At 44.6% G+C, this 25,408-nt stretch overlaps 2 protein-coding genes across 4 annotated transcripts in view; both read right to left on the bottom strand.

Moving 5' to 3' along the window:
* Positions 1–1,474, bottom strand: part of PRR5L (proline rich 5 like) — a 76,638-nt gene extending 75,164 nt beyond the window's left edge. For 2 of the 3 annotated variants that reach the window (XM_032805092.2, XM_032805097.2), the window contains exon 1: positions 72–1,474. The gene's annotated coding sequence lies outside the window, so the exon portion shown is untranslated. The remainder of the gene's footprint in view (positions 1–71) is intronic. The other variant, XM_032805095.2, reaches the window with a different exon arrangement.
* The window catches only part of TRIM44 (tripartite motif containing 44), a 547,049-nt gene that overhangs the window by 88,415 nt on the left and 433,226 nt on the right, over positions 1–25,408 (bottom strand). The gene's annotated exons all lie outside the window — the stretch shown is intronic.

The following is a 25,408-nucleotide window of genomic DNA, read 5'->3' as shown; positions in this document are numbered from 1 at the left end:
AACACAGTGCATCCCCCACCACCTTAGGTTGCCAATGTAAAGACAAAAAAGAAAGTGTATTTTACACTCACCCCCTTTTTATGTTAAGTTAGGGCTGCATCACGGCTTTTGGAGAAGGAAAACACAGATGAAACAACTCACCGCTGCTAGAAATGTTTCATCTCTCTCCTGAGACATTTCACATCAGGGAGCGAAGGAGTTTCTACTTTATCCGCCGCGATCTGACCAACACCACTAGAATTTTACACTTGCTGGCTCCGGTCCAGTTTTTATTTTTACAATGTGCCTTTCGCTGGCTCCTCCCAGGAGAGACAAATCGGGGAGCGGGGAAAGTCCGGGGAGTCCCCTGAAGGAAGTGTGCTGATCTTTCTCGGCTTTGGAGCCTTCCTTGAACTGTTAGTCAGTTTCCAGCTCCTGGGAGGGAGAAGAAAAGTCCGCTCAGCTTCTATTCAACAATTACAGGAAGTTTAAGTTCTTTAGCCTTTAAAGAAAAAGGAGAGAAAAGGATGCAATAGTTTCACATGCCTCCTCCTCCTCCTCCTGGAGCACCTCTGCCTCCGGCACAGCTAATCTAGACCTTCAAGTGTAACAAAGCCGATCAGAGGAAACTTTAAGAGGGGAAGGAGGAGACCAAAGATTTGAATGAGGGGCAGCGTGCACGGGATGTGTGAGTCTGCACAGTTAAAACTCACCCTAAACAGCGCCTGCCTGGACTGCCAAGGAGCTGGTCACTGGCTTTCTGTTGCTAAATACAAACATTTTCGAAATGCTGCATTTAACTGGCAGCCATGTGCTGAAATTGCATCCAGCCTCCGGGCTGTGGGAGTTTAGATAAGCACAGCAAACCACTACCGGGAAACTGAAAGGCAAACTATTATGGCTTTGTGACTTTAAGAGGGGGGCAGGAGGCGGTTCCTTAATATGATCAGATCTTGGATGCTTTCAACAGAACAACGAATTTCACTTCAAAATAGAGCTTCCCTGCCAGCTTTCCACGGAGTCAGCACTGAGAGAGTGGCAGGGTCTGAGCCCAAATGTGTTGCACACACAGGGGAAAGGCTGGCAGGAATTTGCCTTGGACACTAATTACGGAGTGAGAGATGAAGTAACTGAGGCGCATCTAGGACATTACGCAGCTGGACAGCCTTAGAAATGGAAAGCCAGGGCGCAATAGGTGGGTTGGGTTCGGCTGGGTCGTTTTCCAGCTTTCTCTACGGTTTACCGGTGGCGGCAGGTTTCCTTGCAGTTTCTTCTGTTCAGCGGTAGTAATCGTCAGTCGGCGTTGGGCAGGACTTCGCTAAAATGCTATTCAGAGTCCTGCAGCGCCTCCGAAAAGCCACAGCCCCCCGATCCTACAAACATGTATGAGTCGCTTTTCCGCACAGAAACAGTCGCACTGACTTCTGTGGAGCTACCCAGGTGATTCAAGTTACTCGGGTGCTGACGTGTTTGCAGGATCAAGCCCAAAGTTTGTAAAAAACCACACCCACACGTCAGGAGAGTTCTGCTTCTGTTAAGTAACCTGTACCTGACCTGCACGCTTGTGACCAACACACAGGGCTGGAGGTTGGGGCTAGTGCCTTCTGGTCACATTTATGCAGCTGACTTGAACCCTGATCCTATAATGAGCTAAGTTAGCACAAGCTCAGTGCACAAACGTCCATGCCTGTGCATTCTTGGAGCAAGGTACTTGGGGCCATTTGACTTCAATGGCTTCAGAAATGGGCTTCTACTAGCTCTATACCTCCCTTTACCTATAACAAGGTATTATTAATGCTTCTCTCACAGGAGTGTCATGAGTCTAACTTAATGCCCACCAAGATCTTTAAGTAAGTGGTGCTAAATATGTGTAACATATTAATGTAACCCATGTTTCTGTACCTTAGAGACAAATGAGTGTACAGCTAAAATCCTGTAGCTGTATTTTCCCCTCTAAGGAACCTCACTGTTATTATATAGGCCAGCAATTCTCAAACTTGAGCAACCTGAGGACCCCCATTTTGATTAAAAACATTTGTGTGAACCCTGAAGTTCTCTCCTGAGCCCCAGGCCCCACCCTGACTCCATCCCTTCCCCCCAATGCCCCACTCCACCTCTTCCCAAGCCCACTCTACCCCTGTCCCCTTCCCTCCAGCACGCCCATTCCCCATGCCTGCCTCTCTCCCCCTCCCCCTCCCAGGGCCTCCTGCATGCTGGGCAGCAGGAGTTGATCAGTGTGGCCCATGGACCCCCTGGAGTACCCTCAGGGATCCCAGTTTGAGAAACGCTGCTATAGGCTATATAAACAGGATGTATTAGTATTGAATAAGTGCCTACAAGCTCCAATCAGGCTGAATAAAGGACATGTTCCCCTGTGTTCCTGCCCTGAAGAAAACATGTGACATACAAAGATATACAGTTGTTATATTTCTGTATACTTAATAATTATTCCAAGTAAATAAAGTGTCACTTATTCCTCATCTGCCCTTCATCCCAGCCATAATTAATGAATTTCCTGTCGGTTGTCATGGCAGAAGGGGGATTTGAAGGAGGGGACTGTAGTGCATTTCAATAGGATCCAAGACCCACTTCTCAGGGGAGTTCCTGCCAACCCCATCCCAGCAGGGACAGTGTGTGTGGCAGGAGGAGAAAAGTGAGGTGAGCCCACCCCAGCCACCAAAGCAGATACACTGTGTTAAGGACTGAAGAGACCCTCTGCTGCCAGTTCTCCCTCTTTGGAGGAGAGGGGGTCGAAGAGAGTCCCTGCTGCCACTTCTGGGGAGGAAAAGGGCCCCATTACTGCTGTCCATGCCTCTCCAGAAAAGATGAGAGGGCACCCTGTGACTTCCATTCCAAGTTGGGGGTGGGGCCACAAGGGAACCTTTTGTCATGGTGTGCTTGGGACCCCCAATTGCCTTAATTCAGTCCCTGGGGCCTGCCTTTGTTAGTGGAGTGGAGGCAATGAGATTGCAATGTGATATGAGACAAGAAGGGAGGGTTAAGGATGTGAAGGACCTTGAAGGGAAAGCCAGTGGAAGGATTCAAAGAGTGAGGTGCTGTGGTATGATTAACAGGCAAGGAATATGATTTTAGCAGCTTCATTTTCCCTTTGAGCTTCAGTCATGAAAAAGTACAGGAAGATTGTTCCTGATGGAAACTCCTTATACTACTCAGAAAAGCAATCATCTGAAAACAACAATACTTAGCACCTAATCAAACAGCACAGTGCAAACAGACTGTAGGACAGAGGAGTTTACTCCCTGTAGGGTCTGTTTAAAGCATCATTAAAAGAATTAAAGAACATGCAAATAAACATCACCAAAGATGTTATCACAGTTAATTTACATATTGAACAGCTATGTATGAAATTACTGCAGCAATACCTTGGGGTTTTTTACCACACGTCCTCCCCACAGCAAGATTGCTATAGTACTGCAGCCCTCACCCACTCAGATGTCCTGCTCTCATACACGCTGTTCTAAAGAGGGTAAACCCACAAGAGGTGTCACTAAAAAACATGACCTTTTTTCGGTTTGGCTTATAACATATTTGATATTTTCAGTTGGGTGAAAGAGTGAATGCATGTGGATGCAGCACACTGCGTAGCTTTATCATGGATATTTGATCCTACCTGTCTTATGTTTCACATGCTTCCCAGAAGTTAGACCCCACTGTACCTCTGCCTACAGAGCTAATAGTTAGAGAAATGAATAAGGAGTCAGGTATTCTGAATATTGTTCCTGGCTCAGACACTGATTTGCTGTGTGACCTTGTGCAAATCGTATCACCACTTTATGCCTTAGTTACTCACCTCTTAGATATATGTAACAATACTTAGTGCTGCTTAAAGGTGCCTTCTGACAAAAGGGAGCAGCGGTGTTCAAGTCCTGAGCGACATCTAAAAGGGTTGACTGTGTTTATGCACGCAGAGCATTATCCTGTTAGCTTGGCAAGTCAAAACTCTGGTACAAAATGTGATTCAAGAAACAAAATGTGATTCCACAGGGAAAAGTGTGGCTATCGTAGTACATCTGGTGAGAGATCCTCTGAATCACAGATATTCAGGGGGAGGGAACATTCTGAGAAGTGGTAATGCTGAACAAGACCTAAAGTAGCTGGAGAGTGGACAGGGCATTAGACATGCTTCTAATGTGAGATGATAGAAAAAAGACCGATGCAATTTTGAGCTGCATAAGTTACAGAGCCAGAGATAATGGTGCCTTTCTGTATAGCCCTGATGCAAACAGATCTGAAATACTGCATTCAATCCGAGGGACCCCATTATCAGAAAGAATAGGGTTGCTCATAGAACAGAAACAAGAAGTATCAAGGTTTTGGAAACTGTACCCTATGAGTAAAGACCTAAGTTCTAAATACTGTATGCCTAGGTGTGCTAGGGGGACAAGATAAGAGTCTACAACTATCTGAGGTGTAAAACACCAAAGAGAAAGGAGGACTATTTAGGGAGGCAGGAGGAGGTATAATTAGGAGTAATGGTATAAGGGACTGAAATTAAGCAAAATACAATTTAGGATGAGTACCATTCAAAGTGTTTTGGCTATGAAATCTGTTACACTGTAGAATAGTCACTCTGGAAGCCCTATTGCTTGGGACAATTAAAATGAAACCGAGGATAGCGCTAGAGTATCTGTGTCTAGGCACAATTCTGCATTGGCTAATGCTGTGTGGGCTAACCGATCTTACATTGAGGGATTTTCCATCTCTAACCCCTATGGTTCTAAGTCTTTCTCTTCTTTATGACACCATTTGGCATGTCTGAAGCAAGCCTGTAAGAGAGAAGGCAAATAGACTAGCCCTCCAGGAGGGAAAAATCTAAAGAGAGAAATGGACTAAAGAAGTGTTTGCGTACAATATTCTACAGTCACACCAAAAATCATAGTTAAACAAAACCCAATGCAACACACTGTCCTCATGCAGACTTTTGCTGGAAACGATACTGTAAAGCTCCTAAGAACATGGACAAATATTCACAGCCACAAATTGTTCATTCTTTCCACTCAGCATGCATATAAGATGATAAATTTGCATGCTAGGATCTGTAAACCTGTGATTATTCATGGCATATATAAGCAAATAAAAAAATGTGTTTCCTCTAAGCCAGTGCTTCCCAAACGTTAGCCTGTGAACCCCTTTCACTAGCATGTCAAGTCTCACGAACCCCCTCTTAAAAATGAATATTTCCAGGGATTTTCTCCTGTACCTGAGTTTAAATTATAAAAGCAGTGATCTTGGAAATATAAAATGTGTTTTCATGACATGCTTATTACATACTATTTATTATTAATTATTTATCATTACAGTATTTTTATGACATTATAAAAATGGCAACACTCTTCCAAGATCTCACTCAAAAGAGTTCCTCCTACACAAGCATTCAGGTCTTGAGCAGTCCAGGCAAACAGCGCACGTTACAAAAAAGCTTAAACTAGTTCTTCATAATAATTTTAAAAACAATATTAGTTGCCTATTTAATTTTAAAAACAGCAAAAAATATCCACCTCCCTTTCCATTGCTTATAAGGAGTCTTGAAGTTTTAATCTCCTCAGTGTGATAGACTTGCTTTGATCTGCTTAGCTCTTGGAAGTCCAAGGGCTCCAGGCTGCTGGCCCCATGCTTCCTGGGATCCCTAGGGACAGCTCTGTCCAACATTAGGGAATTTTTTCCCAAGAACCACTGTAACATTTCATGAACCTCCAGGGGTTCATGAACCCTAGTTTGGGAATCATTGTTCTAAGCTTATAGAAACTTTTTAATTTTAAGGATAACTGAAATGTACTAACATCAAGAAATTGAACTGTGCATCAGCATTGGGTGAACCAGTATTAAACAGTGTTACAGTAGACAGCCATAGAATGTTAACCCGAGTCCTTCAGTTAAAAAGGTCATTTTTGTTGCCTTTGCCCTTGCGAACTGAAGAACAGCGTCAAAGAGACCCAAATACTAGCCAGTGGCATTTTCAAGTAATAAAATAGTGAGTGTCACTTACCAGCTTCACTGTCAGATTTGTACCACTGTCTATGAGGATCTTCCATCCGATGCTGAAAACAGGAAGCATATCCGTTGCAGTACTCCGAAGAGGATACTGAATCTAAAGAAGATGATGATGCATCTGACACAACCAGTTGAAGGAATGGCAGCCACAAGGCATGAAGAGAGCTCTTGGATTCAGTGCAAGGATCCCCCTGTTTCTTCTCTTCACGTTTGTGCCGTTGTCACAGTGTCACAGTTGGGCTCTCACTTCATTTCAGTTTGTCCTTATATCTCATGGACTGACAGGTGACGCACCGCCACTTAAATACCCATGAGGGCACAGCTGACAATGTTCTAGTAGGTTGGAGGAAAATGTAGTTCTCAGAAAGTCTGGAAGTTTCCATGAGATTCTACAAAGGCCCAGAACATTCCTGGAGATTAGTGAAAAATGGATCCACATACAGAATACCTGAAACATTTTACTTCAAATATTCTATGTTCCCCTTTGCTGCTAACAATAAAAAGAGCACCCCAAGCCCAGTGCCCCCCAAGCCCAGCACCCCAGGCAGTCACCTGGGTCATCTGTCCCTAAATCCAACCCTGGACAGGAGCTGCTCCATGTAGACATGCTTCTTTCAAGGCTGGGTTGCCATAGCTCCACTCCACCCCAGAACAAGAACACAGAGACTTGTACCTTGTTCTAAGTGTGGCTGCACCTAACAGGCCTTCTGTTCTCACTCTATGAGTGGCCCATCAAATACACACCCTCTCTCTTACCCGCATTGTCCCATAAAGCTGGCAGGTAGCATCCAAACTTCCCAGTGCCTCTCCATCAGTGGCTGATAATTGTTTACAGTGGCTCATAAAGCACTTTTAGCCAGGTCAGGCCCTAACACAATGATGTAAAGCAGAGGTTCTCAAACTAGGGAGTGGGCATGAAATGTATTCTGGCAAGGCCTGAGAAGCTTTAGGGGAAAAAACAAACAAACAAAAAAACCCTTACTATGCACATTTTACCCATAGCAATGAATAACTAGCAAAGCTGATTCATCTGGACATATCAGGGACTCAGATGGCGCTGTTCATTTTGACAGATTTCTGTTAAGCTTGCATAGTATTATACAAAGTCGTTGTCCTCTGTATGTTAATCCATTTGCTGCAACACAGTGTGCACATTTAATTTGGAAGCACTGACCACAATTGCAGTTTTGCTTTTGCTCTTATTACAATGGATCATTGGCTCTGTCTGAATCAATGCCTTACCGTTTTTAATAGTTAGTGAGAGTTGCAGGTTGATTTGTCATTAACTGGTATATGAATTTGTATGGCGGGGGGCATAAACTACAGACACAAAGAAGGGGGGTGCGATCAAATAAGTTTGAGAACCACTGAAAAAGTGCCGTCCCACCCTCTTTTCTTGTATCTTGCATATTTGGAAATGGTGCTATGGAGTTCTTGGCCTTTTGCACTTTATTTATTTCTTTTTAAATTTTTTTTCTTAATTTATCTTTTTAATTAATTCAGGTCTGGTTAAAGGAGGCTTAAGAAAAGGCACAGTTAACAGCTGTGCAGTCTTCCCCACTCTGTGCCTGCCACTGTGCCTCAACCTGACATAGAGGGATCACCTCTAAGAACAAGAGGGTTGTTTAGGATGCAGCCAAGGCGATGCTGCTCCACAGAGACTGCCAAGTGCATACTGTAGTGGGGTGTTTTTTTGTGATGTAGACACCCATCAACTAGCAACTGCACTGAGGTCTGTTAACTCATTTCATGGATCAACTCTCAGACGGTTAACAACTTTTGGCCACTACGTTTTGTCCGTTCCTTTTAAAACTATATGAACAAATCAAGTGGTTTTGGTTACAGTATGAGACATGTCTTCAGAGGAGTGGAGCAAGTGACTCACTGGCAGCTGGATGACTCTGATTAGTGAATGAATGTCAAATCACACTGGGTGTTATACAGAGTTCTTTATAACAGCCCCATCATTTAGGAACAGCTCTTAAGATACCTGCCCTCACTCCATGCCTCACTGTGATTCATTTGCATTTCCCTTCACAGGTCTGCACAAGCCTTTCTGACCACGCAACAGCTGCTATGCTTTTGTGTGTGAAATGAATCTCTATGTTCCTGAAATGCAAGCATATTGAAAATGGTTATTTTGTCATTGGGGGTAGATCGCCACATCCGGAACCCAAGGCTTCTTCATTAAAAAGTCTAACAGAAACCATTGGTCTTTATTTAATGCTATTTTCAGGGCCCGTTGAGGCTGGCAAGGTGGTGAGGATGCAGCGCACAGGCAGGGTCGCTTCCTGAGCTAAGCAGCATGAAAACTTTGGTTTAGTCAGAGACAATAACAAATAGTGTGTCATACTGGAAATGTTCATAGTGCCTCTGACGGATTTATGTTCAGCGAGGAATGGGAGACAGCCATGAGCCTATCTGGGCTTCACATCACCAGCAGGATGACTAGCAGACACTTATTTCCCACTCTAAGCAAGTTTCCCATTTTGTTATCTCATTGCACAAGCAGCACAGCTGGCATCCCACCTTGACAAATTAGCCTTGCCTTGCAGAAATGATTCCTCTTTACCAGGAGGAAGCACAATAAAATGTAACCAGCTATCTGAAATTACCAGCCCCACACTGGGATAAAACATCCACTAGGTACATCAGAAGCACAACTCCTGCTCCATAGCTTAGGCCCTGTCTAAATTATGGTTGCTAACACCAGTTCAATTACAACTGATTTAGCAGCATAGAAATTCCTGCAGACTAGCTGGCAGGTGCCATTACTCTTTTCTGTCTAGTCACTTACATGCTCATATGCACATGCAGAACTTAGCACTGTGACTCAGGCACTCACATCTGTAAATCAGGCCCAAAGGAGCTCTGTGATTGCTACAGACATCCATAGTCACCGTACTTTTTGAAACTAAAAAGGAATCATAGTTGTACTTTCCCTAGTCTGCTCTTCAGTGGTTTTCAGAACTCTCAACTCTTCCTCACCAGGGAGTGGCTAGGATGAGAAAGAGGAAAACCTCAGCTGCTTAAGGCTTGTCTAAATGGGGAAACTGACCAGCACAACTATAGCATTAATATTATACCACTATAGCTACACCAGTACAAATCCCCCACGTGCACACGTGAGAGTTTTTTTCAGTATAACTCATGTCACATTGGAAACAGTTTAAGATGTACCAAAAAAGTAACTTTTATTCCAGAATAGAATGTCCACATAGGGAATTATAGTTATACAGCTACAGTGGCATAATTACACCAGTACAGTTCTGCTGGGCAGTTTCCCCATGTAGAGAAACCTTTTCCTGCAGAAGCGTTGAGAAAATAATCCACAGCATCCTGAAGGAACGGATCCTAGGAGCTTGAAGCCAAAGACATTCAGTATAATACACAACGTGTTGCAAATTAAAGACCATATAATGATACCTAAGCACAAAGGGGACAAAGTTAAGGTAAGGTGAAAGTTCATTCTCAGCTAAGTGTTTCCTGATGACTGTTGCATTAGCATAGGGTATTTTTGGTTGGATTTTGTGTTTGTTTGTTTCATGGAATTTCTTTGGTTTAGAGCAAAATGGAGAAGGAGGGGGGGAAATAATACTCAAAGAAACCACAAGATTAAAGTGGGTTGGGGAAGGAGGAGCTATAGTGTGTGTGAGAGATACCCTTGCACCATATCCCCTTTATTTAAAAATTCTTACAAGCAACTGAAAGCCCAGCACTTCCATCTCAGCCACTATGCTTATTATTATTAAATATGTATCATATGAGAGTGGTCACAGCAGAACTGAGATCACAGTGCATACATAGAAAAGAGAAAACCCTTGCCCTGAAGGGCTTTCAGTCTGAAGATGCAACCAGACCAAGGGTAGAAGAAGAGGCTAAAACATACAAAAGATGAATATGGTAAGGAATTAGCACAGCTTTAGTTAGCTATACGTATTGGATTTTTTGTGAAGGGAAAGAGGTAGGGATGATGGATTGTAGGAAAAAGGGAAAGAGGAGCAGGCAGCACTGTCACTTCCCTACCTGTTATCAGTAGGCTGGGTTCTGTAGGCACCATGGCAAAATAGACTCTTAAGGGGGGATTAATTGTTATTTAATGGTATGTGCTTTCCGAGCTGTGTATGTACAAGGGCTGGCCACATCAGCAGATTCTACTTACTGTGCAGGCCAGGTGAAATATTTTCAGACATCTACCTCTGTTATTTCTCCACTCTTGTTTTTTAAAACTTTGCAAAGTGCAGACACCTTGCTGAGGGACACTGCCATTCACAGGTTGGCATTGCAAAGCTCAGTCAATTTGGAGTTATCTGCATAGCATCTAAAAGAGAGTCAGATATTTTTTTCTTTTCCTTTGGTAAATGGGGGAGAAGGGGAAAGGGCCTGATCTCAAGCAAGTATAAATCGGTGTAGCTCCATTTACATCACTGAGCACAGAAGCCAACGGAGCTATACCGATTTATACCAGCTCAGATCTGGTCCACCGTGTCTCTCCCCTGTTACCCATACTCACACTTGTATCTCAAAAACAATCAAAAGGATCATCCTCAAACTTTTCTTTCACACACAAGCACAAATCACAGAGGCAAGTATGGCAAATTCCAACCCCAAGGGAGAATCTTTAAGAAAGGCAGGAGCAAGTGAAAATGGGACTTTGAACAAAAACAAACAAAATTTCAAGTTAACCACAGCTTTTTCTACTGGTGCAAATGGCTATATATAGTTGTTCCGACCAGGAATGAAATTCTAGAATATACATATTATTGTGTTCTCGCCTGAGCCTGGCAACAAGCAGGAAGAGGGCAGAGGGAACTCAGATGATCAGATGATCCTAGGAAGAGGAGGAAGGTCATAGCTACTGCTGCATTTATTACTACGACAATGAGCTGCCATTGTTTACTGTATACAGGAGGACTGGCATGCAAGGAGATGCTCAGTCTGTATAAATAAACAGAAAAGGCCAGGGTCCAAGTCTGAATGAACAATAGCCCCAGGGAGAATGCAAGCCACCTCTCTGACTGGACTTCCCTCCAGGAAACCCAAGTCGTAATAAAGTCCTCCTGTATCCTGTTCCCTAATCTAGGGCATTGACTCAGTTCCAGCTTATCATACATATATTTCCAGAAGTAGCTGAATACAGGCTGTATACATTGAAGAAAGCCCTAGCAAATGTTCAGGAGAGAACTATCCAACACTGGCAAGGAGCAGAGCTGGCCTTATAGTTTTGGGAGGACCTGTGAAACAATTTTTCTCCACCTCCATTCCCCTCAAATATAACTGACTCCTTTCTTTTATCCTCTGATTGCCCCCAAAGTCCAACCTGAAGAATTTGCTCCTCTGACTCCTGTGGCACGAGAAGCAGAACAGGGGCTGCTTGTATTGGAGTCTATTCCTATTAACCAAGATTTGGGAAGTGTTTTGCAAGGGACTGTTGTCAAAATAGGTGGAATTCTACTGCCTCATCTGCAGGAGGGTTGTATATATATTTTGGTAAATTTAGGATTTATAATGCTTTCCATTACCTTTAATAACCTCTCTGTGAGGTAGGGATTACAGTCATCGTTGTACTGGTGGGCAAACAAAGGCAGAAAGGTTAAGGTCCTGCTGACTGCAAACTAGATTTCGGGGTGTGCAATGGTTCTGAAAATGAGGCACATTTTGGACACTCAAAAACTGAGGTACCCACTTTTTAAAAATGTAGCTTTAAGTGAGTTGACCAAGAGGACTGGGAGAGTCAATGTCCAAGCCAGGGTCAGAACTAGGGTGGTCAACACTCCCAGAGGCTACTGAAGCCAAACCGGGAGATTTTAGGCGCTAAAAGTCCAGTGGTGCAGCAGGGCTAAGGCAGGCTCCTTGCCTGCCCTGGCTCCATGCCGCTCCCAGAAACAGCCAGGATGTCTCTATGGCCTGGGTGGGGCCAGGGGTTCTCCACAAGCTGCCTCTACCCTGAGCACTGACTCCGCAGCTTTCATTGGCCAGGAACTGTGGCCAATGGGAACTCCAGGGGGGTGTCCCTGTGGGCAGCAGCAGAGTACAAAGATCCCCTGGCCTTCTCGCCTAGGAGCTGCTGCCAGAGAGATTTACCAGTTGCTTTCGGAAGCTGCCCTAGGTAAGCACTGCCCGGCCGGAGCCTGCACCCCTCACCTCAACACACTGCCCCAGTCCAGAGCCTGCATCCCACACCCAAACTCCCTCTTAGAACCCACACACCATACCCTTTCCTGTCAGGGCTGGATTAACTTTCCTGTAGGCCCGGGGCTATTGGATTTTGTGGGGCCCATGGAGTTTTGGAGTGGGGGAGTGGGTTCAGGGCTGGGGCAGGGAATTGGGATGTGGGAGGGGTTGCAGCTCCAGCTAGGGGGGTGGGCTCTGGGGTGGGAACAGGGATAGGACAGGGGGTTGGGGTATAGCAGGAGGTTCAAGGTGTGGGCTCTGGGAGGGAGTTTGGGTGCAGGAGGGGGCTCCGGGCTAGGGTAGGGGTTTGGGGTGAAGGAGAGAGTGCGGAGGTGCAGGGTCCATCCGGGAGGCACTTATCTTGGGTGGCTCCTGGTCAGCAGCACAGCAGAGCTAAGGCAGGACCCCTGCCTGGTGTGGCTTTGTGCTGCTCTGCTCCACAAGGAGGCTGGCATATCTGGCCCCTAGACAGAGGGGCCAGGCTGCTCTGTGCGGTGCACACTTCCCATGCCCACGGGTGCTGCCCCCGCAGCTCCCACTGGCTGAAGTATCTGGCCAATGGGAGCTGCGGAGATGGTGCTTGGAACAGGGGCAGCGCGCCGAGATTCCCTGAACACCCCTCACCTAGGGGCCGCAGAGGCACATCGTCAAGCCGACTCTCATGGCTCTAGCCCCAGGGGAGGCGCCGAGGCTCGGGGACTGGTGTCTGGCCTGCGGCGTGGAGACTTGCCGTAGGCTGGATGAAAAGAAGCAATGGGCTGCATCCGGCCTGTGGGGCCCTCCTTAGCCCAACACCCTGGGCTGCAGCCCCTAAAGCCCCTGCATTAATCTGGCCCTGCCTCCTGCACCCTAACCCCGTGCTCCCAGCCTGGTGAAAGTGAGTGAGGGTCTGGAAGAATGAGCAACGGAGGGAGGGAGGATGGAGTGAGCAGAGGGCAAGGTCTCAGAGAAGGGGCAGGGCAAGGGTGCTTGGGTTTGTGCAATTAGACAGTTGGCAACCCTACCAGAACATACGAATCCCTTGTTCTCAGTCCCATGTCTAGTCCACTAGCACATGCTGCAGCTGCCTTGGAAATCAGGATGGATGGAAGTTCTGTATGCCTTCATATCTTGCCCATATGCTGCTGTAAAAGAAACACATATAAACATGTTTATATCGGAAACTGTTTAGTTCATCATGTTTATTATTATATGGGGACATGCATATTTGAAATCTGTCTCTTTCAAGAAATAAGATGTACGTACTGTCTTACAGCAAAAAGAAGTGGCTATATTCTCACCTCCCTTAGTAGAAGTTGGAAATACACTATCCTTATTTTTACATTTCCTGTTCCAGAAAGGAAAGACTTTTTTTAATTATAGACTTTGCCTTCCAAAGTTGAATGAAACCAGAATTTCTGCTGATTCTTAAAGAATTATCTGAACTTCTACTTTGGGGGAAAAAAGTGTCCTTGCATCACTTGGAAAAAATGCAGCATATTTCTCTATGATTCACTAACACACCATTTTCTCCATACACTGTTAATGTAACCTGTTAATATAAACAAAGTCCTTCCGTTGACCAGCATGTCAAATGCTTATTTGTTCCTGTTGAAGTGCCATACAGGGAAAATATTAAAAACAAAGTCCAGGTTTTCAAAGGTATTTAGGCTCCTAACTTTCATTTAAATCAAGGGAGGTAGGCACCTGCAGGGCTGGCTCCAGGGGTTTTGCCGCCCCAAGCAGCCAAAAAAAAATAAAAAGCCACGATCGCGATCTGCGGCAATTCAGTGGGAGGTCCTTCACTCGGAGCAGAAGCGAGGGACCCTCCCCCGAATTGCCGCCGAATACTTGAAAGTGCCGCCCCACTCCGGAGTGGCCGCCCCAAGCACCTGCTTGATAAGCTGGTGCCTGGAGCCAGCCCTGGGCTCCTAAATACCTTTGAAGATCTGGGTCAATCTCACCAGTGTCTTTCTCATTGTAGCCATTATTTCTCTCTAGGGGACTTCTTCCTCCACCTTCAAATTATTTTAAGTAGGGGTTTTGAAATCATCTGTTTCTCAATGAAATGTTACAAGCAGGGTCGTAACTGCTTAAAGGTCCTATGATACCTTTGGTACAAATAGGGATATAAGTGCTGACATAATTTCAGTTTAGATTGATATGTTCTAAATTCTTCTTAGACAAGGGATTCTTCTTTGCTTCTTATCCTGAACTAGTATGTAGTAACTCTGTGCGCTGTTAATCACCTGATATGCTCCATTTTAGAAGTGGCTACATTTCAGTGATGGGTGAAGTGTTTGTTCTATAAGTATATGTTATTAGATGCTTGGGGATCGCACATGATAAAAGGTATTTTAGTAATAGGTTTTCCGCACTGATATCACTTTAAATCTGCCGTGTGTTTAGAGCAGTAATGTGTCAAACATCTAGGGTGCTGTATTATGATGATTTAAATAAAAATCACAACTTGTCTTTGAGTAAAGTATTATCCCCATTTTATAGAGGGGGAAACTGAGGCAACGAAGATACTCGCCTGCTTTTCAGAGTTTGATAGGAGCTGGATGTACTCAACTACTCTTAAAAATCAGGCAATAAGTGATTTGTTCAAGATCAAACTGTGGCAATACAAGTATTAGAACTCTGGAGCTTCTGACAGTCAGTCCCAGGCTCAACTCACTGCTAGATGATACTACTTCCCTATATATTAGAACCACAAACACGGCTGGCTCTAGGTTTTTTGCCACCCCAAGCAAAAAAAATTTTGGCTGCCCTCCACTCCAGCCCTGGGCTCTCACACCCCTCCACCAGTGCCCTCCCCCACCTGCACCCCCTGCCACCCCAACCCTGGGCTCTCCATCTCCCCCCTACCTGCACCCGCTGCTGTCCCAGCCCTGGGATCCCCCGCACCAGTGCTGACTCTGCCCACTCCCCCCTCGCCTCCAGTGCTGGCAGGGTCAGGGTAAGCAGCGGGACTCCTGGGCTGCACTTCAGCCCAGGGTCCCTCCAGCCAGGGCTTCCGCCTCCAGGACCAGCTGGGACCCAGGAGGGCAGAGCTAGGGGACCTCCCCAGCAGGGGGCTGAGGTGCTTGGACAGGGTAGCCCCAGAGGGAGCGGAGCCCCAGAGAGCAGGACATGAGCCCCACACAGCAGCACCCCACCCTCCATGGCCCCGCTGCGGCTCCTGCTTCTGACAGCCCTGCCACAGTCCCTGGGTGGCTCAGGCCGTTTCGCCCAGCCCCGGCTGCAGTGCTGGGGGGCGGCCACCCTGCGGCACCTGCAGGAGTCTCCGTGTGCCTCATGGGGTAGCCCCCAGGCCAAGTGTCCCCCACTCGGAGCCTGCCTGGCCCAGCCACAAGGTACAGGTGCTGCTCCCCCGCGGCACGAACCACAGCAGCCCCAGGGCATCCCCTGCGCATGGCACGCTGCTGCTGCCAGGGCCCACTCTAGGCTTTTGCTACCTAAAGAAAAAAAAAAAACCACAACAGAATGCTGCCCCTGAAAATGTGCCGCCCCGAGCACATGCTTGGTTTGCTGGTGCCTAGAGTCGGCCCTGACCACAAAGCTATCAAGTGTAGATAGATAGCATGATGAACACATGTATATCTGGGATTCCAACAACCTTGGTCTGCAGTCGACTCAGACTTAGGGTTTCTGTCGTTAGGCATTTCTCCTGCAGACAAAGTATTGCACCTAAATGCCTATCTGATGTAGGCTGTGTCCAAAGATACCGAAATAAATTCTGTCCACTGTAGTCAGTGACACAGAACTGATTTAACACAACAAATCTAGGTTCTGATTCATTTGAGGGTGAATGTTATGTTGTTGGGACTTGGGAAATACAATAAAGCCCATGCTGCAACACTGTGATGTTTGTATCACAGTATGATGAAGTACTAACTCAACATCACCACATGAAGATGCAGGATGGGATGCTCCTTCGCAGCACTGCATCAAGAGGCACAGGATAAATCTGAGACTCCTGTAAGACAGACTCAAGATAATAAGGATTGTCCTAGATGCTTTGGAATGAAGATGGGGGATGGCTCTACCCAACTTAGGAGATTCTAGCACGGTTGCAATACCCTTTCAGAGGCAAATGATTTTTATCAGGGGAATGGGAGATGTGTGGGGGAGTACAGAAGATAAACCACACCTGTAATTTTGGGGGTGTGGAAACAAATTCTGGGTCTAACAATGCCATTTGTAAGGCTGTGCCACTCCTCAGTACCCCTTCAGTTCAAGCCCTGGTACCATAATTCCTATGGTAGGCATGATTCCTATTGCTGAATGAGGATTTGTTCCTGCAGTCAATGTACAATACTCCCATTGTGAGATCTAGGGATGACAGCAACTTGTTTGACTGATGTACAGTCAGCCAGAAAAAAAAACAACTAACACACCAGTACTTAGGTGCTCTCCTTGGCATGGCAAAGGATCAGACTGACAGATCAAGATATGGATGCATTCCCGAGGCACCTCCATTACATGCTGAATCTCCCAGAAGACACTTTTTTGTCATGTGTTTGTTTCTGCAGGGTAAGTCTGACTGTAAACAATGGTGCCTACAGATGTATGGACAGTGTGCGCAGTGCATATTATTGGCAGGGGCACCAATTGGGGGGCAGGGCTGCCCAGATGGGGGCAAAAGAGGCAGTTTGGCTTGGGTCCCCTGTTTGAGAGGCCCCCAAACCAAGAGATATTGCGACCCAATTCACCTGCTCACAACGCCACTCACTGAAATTTGGATATGGCCCCTCTGTCATGTGACTCCAAGCACCAGGGTGCAATTCCCAGAGCAGGGAGCAAGGCTCAGCCCCTCAGGACAATAGCCAAACTGCCACCACGGGGTCAGTGTGACGCAGTTGTGTGTGCCATGAGGAAAATTTCAGAGAATGCCCCTGACTGCAAATGCCCACAAGCCATAAGTTATTCTGAGGGCAACCTGGCATGTGATCATTTGAACTCATCCAACCCCAATGTGATTATGACATAGCTAATTTAATCTAAGAACTCTGGGTATTTAATAATTTAAGGGTGAGTGTTCTGCCTTTGAAAATGAGATACTGATGGTACTGAACAGAGCCACAAACCCTGCTGCTGACAGTGGTCCCTGTTATATCAGTCCTGGGCTCCAGGCTCCTCTGCCACTGTATTTCACTCCTCACCTGCAGGAACATCCACTTCTATTAGAGCTCTGACCACCCCTACCCCACCCATTATTCCACATCCCATTCCTGAGCCTCAATATGTGCAGCTATTACAGTTTAGGGCGCCACACAACTTAGAAAATGCACCTCAGTCTTGACTTGTAGCCTCCCTGGCTATCTCCATTCTATTCTTCACCTGAGTCAAGATTTCTAGTTGTGCAGCTCAAGATGGGGGACTAGTAAAATGGACAACTGAGGCTACCAGGCACTAGCCTGTAATGAAACATTTAGTTCCCAGCCTAAGCCAGGTTTGAACCTGTTTACTGAAAGCATGGTCTTGAGTTTAAAGCAGAGGCCTCAGAGACAGAAGACCTCAGTATTATTCCCAGTCTGCCACCAATTTGCTGTGTGACTTTGGGAAAGTCACATAATTTCAAACTGTACCTCAGTTTCCCCATCTTCCTAATAATGCCCATCCCATGGGAGTGTTCCGAGGGCTAATGCACATTCTAAAGCCCTTATCTTATCATGCTGGACTCTGACCTTTCCAAAGCAGAGAGCACTGAGTGCCTGACACATCAGGACACCTACCCTGCTATTTTTGCTGTTTATGGGACATTCCATTCCAGTAGTTCCTGCAGAAAACCATTCACTGTAAAAAACCCTCATCTAATGTGCCTGCTTAATGTACTGCTAATGCATGCAAAACTTTTGCCAAAGAAATCTAATATCAGGGCCACAATGTATTCAGAATAAACTCATTACATTTACATCTAAATCACTGTTTAGGGAATGAGGACCATGATGGATAATGAATTCATGCATAGTGGTTATGGGTACCTCTTCTGCAGAAAACAGTGTGGTATTAATTTTTTGTTAAATATGCTTCATTTTACTATGTAATGGACTATGCAGGTTGGGGATGAAGAGTCCAGTTCATGCATCTTGTGTTGTCCTCTTGAATACTTCCTTTAAGAGAGAGAGAGAATTATTTCATCTAGTATCATATTTCATACTTGTTCTGTTGGTTGAAGGCCAGCGGAGACTTAGATAGATTCAATCTGTTTGGTGCTTAATGTTTCAAACAAACGTGGACTGAAGTCTTAATAGAGTTAATTAGTTGTCAATGTTCTGAGGTGAAGAGAAATGTGCAAATAAAAATCTCTTTACTCTTTCACACTGGACTCAACAGGCTCTTGATCCAGGGCTGGTGCCAGCTGTAGAAACTCCATGCTGTAACTGTTTAGAATACACTGTGATCTATGCAAGAGCAAAGTCCAGCTGAGACCAGGTAGGTTCATGTTGATTCAGGTCATGTCTACCCTATGGGCACAGCTGTCTTCCTCTATCGATGGAATGTTTTTTTCCCGTTAATGTAAGTAATCCATATTCCTGAGTTATGATAACTAGGTCAATGAAAGAATTCCTCCATCAATCTAGTGATATCTACACTTTGGGGGTAGGTTGGCTTAACTACTTTGGTTTGGGATGTGAATTTTTCACACTCTAAGTGACATAGCTAGATCAATTAAATTTTAAGTGTAAACCAGGCCTCAGCTAAAGGAGAAGATTTCATTTTAGCTCCTCTGTCTCCTGCTTAGTTATATATTATATACATAGTGGGCCTGGCCATGGGAGGTGCAGTATCAATTCCCAAGATGCCCCAGGAAAATCTGAGTAGAGGAATTACCATAGTGGATCAAACTAGTGGCCCATGCAGTCCAGCACTCTGTCTCGAACAGCATCCAGTACCAAATACTTTAGAGGAAGGTGTAAGAAACTACAGAAGGTAATTATGGAACAACCTGCTCACAAGAAAAGTTTCTAATCCCCATTGTTTAGGGGTTGGTCTATGGCCAATTGAGTTTCATCATGTATGACCAATGAAGTTCAAAGAGAAAACATGAGATAAATAATGAAAAGTTAATTAGATTTTAAAGGACCCTCTGATAATCTGTAAGACTGTTAGTAATGCAAGGAAGGAATTTATTTTTAAGATACTTTGTTTTTATCTTGAATTTTCCTTTACAATGGCATGCTAATTTAAGCCAGTAGTTGTGATGGGGTAGAGCTCAGCGGAAGAACATGATAGAGCACAGATTCCTTTCATTCTAGGTTCTGAGCCTTTCAAAGTCCTGTTCTCCTTCTGATTTAAGGAGTTGTTGTGGAAGCTTTCCAAATGTACAGGGTGTGCCTGGCTTTTCATATCTATTCACATCTTTTTGTGTGTATTTCAATTAAATGAAAACAATTGGGGAAAGAAATAACTTTTGTTTAATTTCTGCTGTGATTAAATGCCTAACCCAGCATCACAGAAGTTAATGGAATCCATCGTTACTGAATGTAGTTGATATTTTCAGAAAAATCTCTAGTTTTTGCATTAACTGGAATAAAACACAAGCCATGGGTATATCCCAAAGACCAGATTCTTCTCAATTTCAGCATTTTCCATTTCAAATAGGCAAGGAAATAACTTATTTAGGTGCTAACATTTGTCTTATCTTTCCAAAATTGTTTCTATGAACATAGTCTATCTATTAAAAGAAATTTCCAGAGATGTAGAGGAGTGGTGTCTCCTCCTTCTGTCCTTATTGGGGAGAATAGAAATAGCCAAAATGAATATCTGCCCACCCAAGAATAACTTGTATCATTAGCCTATTGCCTTTCAAAGTCTCTCCCTTGCTCTTTCTTCAGATAAACAGGTTTATCATTTAATTTATATGGGATAAAAAAAAAACAGGCTCTCTTGTCACACAAGACTCTTAAAAAATCCTGGCAACTGGAAATATGGGGTCACCAGATTCGTAACTATAATATCTGGCATTCCAAATGCATCCTATTGTAAGGTGGTTCCCCTCCAGCAGCTCTGTATATACACCAGCCTGGTTTTGAGATTGAAAAGAAACTTAGCTACGCCATTTGGTTCCCTCCCTTCTTTTATATACCTTAAGGGGTGTCATAAACAGATAGTTAAGGGTTAATGTCTCTTTTACCTGTACGGGGTTAACAAACAGTAAACCTGGAACACCTGACCAGAGGACCAATCAGGAGACAAGAAACTTTAAAAATCTCGGTGGAGGGAAGTCTTTGTTTTGTGTGTTTTTCTTTGTCTGTTGTTCTCTCTGGGTTCTGAGAGTGACCACACGTACCTACAGGCTCTCTAATCTTCTGTTCAAATTTAGCTAAGTAGCAAAAAGTCGAAAGGCACGTTTAGTCATTTTGATGTTTCTTATTTGCAAAGATGTATGTGCTGGAAGAATTATATGTCTGTTGCAATTGTATGTAGCTGGGGGGAGATTCTCTCTAGAGTCTATAAGCTGAAAGACCTTAATATTCCATCTTGATTTACAGAGATATTTACTTTTTATTTCTTTATTAAAACTTTTCTTTTTAAAGACTGATTGATTTTTTCCCTTGTTAAGGCTCAAGAACTGAGTCTGTACTCTCCAGGGAATTGGTGGGAAAGGGAGAGAGAGGTGGGGGGAAAGTAAATTTCTTTCTGTTTTAGATTCACGGAGCTGAATCTGTTTGCCTCTGGGTGAGGGGAAAAGGGAGAGGAATCCTTCCTGTTTTAAGATTCAAGGACTTTGAATCACAGTGATCTTCCAGGGTAACCCAGGGAGGAAAGCCTAGAGAGCCCAGTTAGGGAAGGTTTATTTCCTTAGTTAAGATCCAGGGTCTGGGTCTTGGGGGTCTCAGGAGGTTTTGGGGGGACCAGGGTGTACCAGGCACTCCAAGTCCTGGTTGGTGGCAGCACTACAACATCTAAGCTGGTAATTAAGCTTAGGGGGATTCATGCTGGTACCCCATCTTTTGGACTCTAAGGTTCAGAGTGGGGTTTTATACCATGACAAGGGGTTACCCACATCCTTAAGGGAAAATCCAATCCAATCTTTGTATCTACTTGGGGCTCCCTGCAACGTTAAGCCTGTTACAGCATCCAATCTTACTAATTTTCTTCTCGTTCCACTGTGGGGTAACCTGTGCATCATGGTCAAGGCTAACTCCATGCTTAAAACAATTTGGATAGGAAAAGGGTTAACAAAAATTAAAGATATATTATAAGATGGTAGACTGGTCTCCTTCAGTTGCATGTGTAAGAAATATCAGTACCGTTGTCTCACTCTTCCTTCTTTCAGAGGCTATGCTCAAGGATTCGTGCAAGAATGACGACAACTGCTCTGTTTCTACTTTTTCTCCTCTAAAAGAGCATGTTAAGAAATATGAAATCGAAAGTCACTTTGTAGGAATTATGCGTAGGTGGCTTAATGCTTTGCATTATCCTCTCAACCTCTGTCTCAAAGAAAAATGGGGAAAAGATCTTAGCCTTATTATTACAACAGAAACCTGGGAGGATACCTGGCTTAATATGAAAGAGACTTTTTCTTCCAGATACTACTGGACTCCCCAACATTTGTTTGAGGCTAGATTGACAACACAGTGGTGGAGATGCAAACAGCCACTTGCCAACCTTCCACACATCCTCTATACCTGTCTAAAAATGCATGTGTTCAGGAACACCATATTCAGTGCTCTCTCAAAAGTATTGCTATCTTTCTTTCTCCAAACTTTTACCGGTGCTGGATGAGCTGGTATTACCAGTTAACATTGAGAAATGGATTGCAGTAACTATTTTAGTACCCAGAAGAGGTTATTTTGAGAAAATGGAACTCTGCTGTTCCTCTCTCATAAACAGACTGGCACAGTGAGCTCTTTACTCCTGCATTCATGGAAAAAATGACTCTGTCTAATAGAAATGCTTGCGGGGAAAATGAGGGTGTCTGCTCACACACAAAACTATTGCATACTTTTGCAGTTTAGTATATAATAATCCCTGATACTCATAGGTTACATTCTCACTTATTTATCTATTTAGTCACTTAAATAATCGATGCCCTGCATGACTTCTGTGGGTTCAGGATTTTTTTTTTGGTTATGTTTTGTTTTTGTTTTTCGGGTTTTACAAATAATGAGCATTGAATTTTGTAATGTATATGGTGTTTCCATCTTGTGCGTGTATTTACATATGTTTTGTTTTATGTGTTTATATTTTATATAAAGTCAATAAAAATAAAAGTTTTAAAAAAAGAAATTAATGGAAGCTTTACCATTTACTTTTTCTATTACTATAGAGTCTAGGAACCCCAGTCACAGACCAGAACTTCATTGTGTTAATCACTATACAAACCCAGAGCAAAGCGACAGTCGTTGCCCCAAAGAAGTGTAAGATTAAGCCTTAAGTAATAATAATTGTAAATCATTAAAAAATAGCAGCAGCAACAACAAGGGATTGGATGACGCAAGGAGTTGATTGTTAACGGGATATGGATCATTTCACCTCAGCATTCAGATTACCTGTTTAAATCTAGGTTAGGTCAGTGGCAACGGAGAGGTTTTATGTTGGCTGTTTGGGGACCAATGCAAAGTGAGCAGGTGGTACTCTGTGTTCTGATCTCCAGTCACAAAACCATTGCAATGTCAGATGTTAACTTACTGCCTTGGGGGCACTCTGAGAGGTTTCAGAATAGCAGCTGTGTTAGGGCTTGGCTACACTTGCAAGTTGCAGCGCTGGTGAGGGGGTTACAGCGCTGCAACTTACTCAGTGTCCACACTTACAAAGCTCAGCCAGCGCTGCAACTCCCTGGCTGCAGCGCTGGCTGTACTCCTGGTCTGCTACGGGTGTAGCGAATCCAGCGCTGGTGATGCAGCGCTGCTCATGAACAGGTGTGGACAGCGTAACAACGCTGTTAATTGGCCCTCCAGGGTATTAAGAGGTATCCCAGAATCTGTCTACAACAAACTGGAAGTACTCCCCGAGCTACCACAACACAGCTGCTCTTTGCTCCACGAGGAGCCGAGCGAGCATTGACATTGTTCACAGCCTGTTTGCTTGAGAGACACAAGCAGCACGGTCGGAGTGGAGGGAGTCCCGTGGAGAAGCAGCATTTCTGCGTTTGTTGATAGTCCTTTTTAACATTTACAAGAGTGCTTGAGAGAGGGGTGGGGAAATGGCCAAATTGCAAGCCAGGGAGACTCACAGTGCGCTCCAGTTTAAAAATCGTCCTCTGTCCCGACGCTCCCCTTGTACAACTCACCTCCCACCCCCCTCTTTTGAAAAGCACGTTGCAGCCACTTGAACGCTGGGATAGCTGCCCACAATGCACCACTCCCAACAGCGCTGCAAATGCTGCAAATGTGGCCACACTGCAGCGCTGGTAGCTGTCAGTGTGGCCACACTGCAGCGCTGTTCCTACACAGCTGTACGACCACAGCTGTAACTCCCAGCGCTGCACATTTCCAAGTGTAGCCATACCCTTAGTCTGTATCCACAAAAAGAACAGGAGAACTTGTGACACCTTAGAGACTAACAAATTTATTTCAGCATGAGCTTTCGTGAGCTACAGCTCACTTCTTCGGATAGGATAAAATGAACTCAGACACTGAATTACCTACCTACTCTCCTCTAGTGGTCCCCCCAGGTTAGGACTGCAGTAGATTTGTTTAAGTGAGGGGGAAGCTTGCACTGCTATTGCTCTTGATAGCACCTTTCACCAGAGCTACATTTATTACAAAAACAAACAAAATTAGATGAAGTGATTGAAAACTGGCCCAGCACCACCCCATTCAATATGTACTCTGCACTGTCGGATGAATTTACCAGCTATAGATTTAAATTTTTTATTAAAGTTAATGTTTGAAATTAAATATACACAATTTGAGAGGGAAGGTATTGTACATCTGGGGTCCAGCTTGAGTTTTGAGGGATTACAGGTGTCAATTACAAGCATCACGAGATACATACATAGCACATACCCAGCATAGACCCAGATTGGGATGCAGGGTTTTTTAAAGTGTCAGTAGATAAGTGGTTTTGGGTACACCACCCATGGAATGTATAAAGAGTCCAAGTCAGTATCAGTGTCGTGAATAAGTACCTGGGTGGGGTGCGTCCCTGGGTTCGTCAGGGAAGGAAGTGGGTTATTTCCCTGGTCGGTGGTATTGATTACTCAATGTGGTATTGACTGTGTCCTATGATGTGTTCCGTATAGATGTCTCTGAACCACCATGAGCTGTCTCATGAGCTGGGCGTAGCATCGCCCGACTCCACATGGTCTCAGAGCCCTGGGCTCCCACGATCAGGGAGTGTATCTGGATCTCGTAGCCCTGGGCTCTCAGGTTGTCGGCCAGTGGGGTGTACTTGAACGCCTTCCGTGTCGGGCCTCGTAGAAGGCCAGTGACCAGTTTTCAAATGGCACCGTGCTTTAGGGAACATCATGCAGTTCATTCTCTGGCTCTTGTTTATCTGCATGGATCATTTCCCATTACTTAGGAAGAACCAGCATATAAATAGACTTTTGTTGTGAGGCCCAGTGACACCTGGTGGTTAAAGAAAGAGGTGCAGAGGATAATAAATAATGGGAGTCAGTGGGTTGGGAGAGATGAAAGGCAACCAGAATCAGCAGACTAATAATGAGTTTTCAAAATGCCTATAGGCACATATATCCAGTGGCTGGAGGTGAGTGCAAAAGGCTGTGGCATGGCAAGCCTTTGTAAAGAAAACTGAACATTTAATTGCTGGATGTACTAGTGCAATGTCTCTAAAACCAGTTTATTGTCATAGAATTCACTATACTCCTCACAGTTTCTTGCTGTTTCACTCAATTCTTACACTGAAGGTTGTAACCCATGGCTCTGGGGAGATTAGAATGTCCCTTTGGCTCCATCTACATGGGGAAACTGACCGCTTGCCAACAATGGGTTCCAGAATGGGCTTTCCTCAACTAGCCTTGATGACAAATTCATTTAGTATAGATTGGAAAAGGAATCATTTCCCATACCATTGAAAAAAGTATGATTAAGACTTACTGCTAAACTGTTTTGCATACCAATCACAGAGGACCTATGGCTGACAGTCATTGTTAACATAAGAACTCAGTCATTTCCAAGTACAAATAACCTAAATTACTGCATGTCAGGATCTGACTAAGGCCACGTCTACACTACGCGATAATATCGAATTAGCTAAAATCGGTTTAATAAAATGATACTTATAATCGGATTTTACGCAGGCCCTAGGCACCAGTATTTGGCGTTTGTGCGTCCATGTCCGAGGC

This window comes from Chelonoidis abingdonii, chromosome 4, assembly GCF_003597395.2.
Source record: "Chelonoidis abingdonii isolate Lonesome George chromosome 4, CheloAbing_2.0, whole genome shotgun sequence".
Classification (NCBI taxonomy): Eukaryota; Metazoa; Chordata; order Testudines; family Testudinidae; genus Chelonoidis; species Chelonoidis abingdonii.
The sequence above is the reverse complement of the archived record's forward strand: the minus strand, read 5'-3'. Positions and strand labels throughout refer to the sequence as shown.